Source organism: Phalangium opilio, unplaced genomic scaffold, assembly GCF_054372755.1.
Source record: "Phalangium opilio isolate 3A_F unplaced genomic scaffold, DU_Popi_V2 ptg000246l_1, whole genome shotgun sequence".
NCBI lineage: Eukaryota > Metazoa > Arthropoda > Arachnida > Opiliones > Phalangiidae > Phalangium > Phalangium opilio.
Window position 1 is genome coordinate 2,459,956 of NW_028324225.1, and position 1,970 is coordinate 2,461,925.

Genomic DNA, 1,970 nt, shown 5'->3' on the forward strand with positions numbered 1-1,970 from the left:
CCCAAGTCCTCCAAGATAGGAAATCTTTATAAACATTTCAGAAATGTACCAAAACAATATAACTCATTGAAATTTAATTAAGGTGTTCTGAATTCCAAATGGTAAGTGATCAAAAGCATAAAGGAGAGGGGCTAATCACTCTTAGGCCTATTAAATTTTACGCGTCTTCGTTTTAATTTAGTCGAAGGTAGGGCTTTCAAAGATTATAGGCTTAATCCCTCAAAGGTACATCGTGCACAAGCGATTATTTAAAGCTTCGAGAATGAGATTTTAATAATACCGAGCTGGAAAAAGATAGGAAACAAAGAGAAATTTTGTACAAACTTAGATCATGCAGTTTGGCGAGAAAAAAATAATTAAGACAATTTTAGATTTGGTTTAGTCTTTAAGTTAAGTTTACCAATGTTAGTTGATTATTTTTCTCGGTCAAAAAATCTTCTAGATTTTGCAAAGTCGATGCAGATTGTAGGGGAAGATTTAAATGATCCACATCTAATTTTGAGATTTGGGGAGTTTTTTCCACTAAAAGTTTGTTGAGCATTCTTGCGTTGTTTTCCACTTGCTTCTTTACATTTTCCACTTCTCTTACAATTTTCTCTAGAACTAGAAATACGAGCAGTTTCAGGAACTATGATATTGATATAAAAACTGAAACTAGCTTACTTTGGTAAAGACTCGAAGGTATAGTTTCACCCGAGACGGCGTTGGAAGTTGCCTTATTCGGCTCTTCATTTCCTAAAACATATTCAGTTTCTGAAATAAATATGGTATTTCCCTATTTGGACTATAACTACTTTGAGAAACAGGACTGGATTCACGACTTTCCGTGTCTGGCTCGAGAGATTCTAAAATATTGGCACTTTTGAAATGAAAATAGTATTTTTTATAGAAATATCAATATGTAATTACTTGGGGTACTACTTCTTGGTTGTGTATGTAAAGGTGTGCTTGTTGGATTTTGCGAGTCTGAAGTGTCTTAAGTAGGAAAGAATATTAGGATTTTATTTATACCATAAGTTTAGCTTTCAGAAATTACTTAAGCCAGGAAAAGGTGGGACCTCAGGCAGACTTTTCTTAGGTGACGGATCTAGGTACTCGAGTAAGCTTTAGAAAAGTACTTTTCTAGAATGTATAAGGTTTACCGTCATCACTGCTATCTTCAAAAGCGTAGTACGTTGAATTGCTCCTTGAGCGCTTATTATTTTTTCCGCTACGACTAGCGACAGGAACTGATTCTGATTCAGTACAATCCCCTATATCCGATTGAACTTCGCTCTGCTTTGCTTTATCCTCAGCCTTTTTTAATTCATCTCAAATATAACAAGACTTACGATAATTTTTTTTTCCAATCAGTGATTTGAAAAACCAATTTTACTTGTTTGGTAGAGAATTCTGCTTATGTCATAAACGTTCCATTGATCAGTTGGCACTTCAGAGTTAGCAAGAGCTTTTCTAAACCTATCATTAGTGCGATACGGCGGCCAGAAGCAAGAACTGCTGGTTTCTTTCCACCATAAACAGTTGATAACACCGCATTCTTTTACTCCTTCTTTAGTCGTGTTTTTAAATTCAACGACCATATATTTTTTGACGTTCATAGTACTGTAAGGTGACATGTATATATTTTGTTTTACCAACACCAATTATTCGTTGCATAATAACATTTTCTAAACAGTATATAATTTTATGTTTTAAAGAAAATGAAAACTTTGTACAAAAGGAGAAAATGGATATATTAATATATTTAAATGAAAATTAAATAATTATGCTACAATATAACCTAGGATGCCAAGTTTTTAGGTTTTATATGCATATTATCATAAGTTTATAAGATATGTTCCATAAGTATGACACTTCCTATACTTCGTAATGCTAGAGACTCACTAAGAGCTAGTTCGAGAACGACATGCGAGAATTGACTACACGCGGTTTTGCAGTCCATCTTTCTATTTAGTCTGTACTAATTAAGC

General features: G+C 33.7%; 1 long non-coding RNA gene across 1 annotated transcript; it reads right to left on the minus strand.

Annotated features, from left to right (window-relative positions):
• Window positions 1-512: 512 nt before the first annotated feature.
• LOC149611340 (uncharacterized) lies at window positions 513-845 on the minus strand. Its single transcript, XR_016376383.1, has 3 exons — window positions 795-845; window positions 664-735; window positions 513-603 (listed from the first exon to the last, which is right to left on the minus strand). It is a non-coding gene; the product is annotated as an uncharacterized LOC149611340 (long non-coding RNA).
• Between the last annotated feature and the right edge of the window lie 1,125 nt (window positions 846-1,970).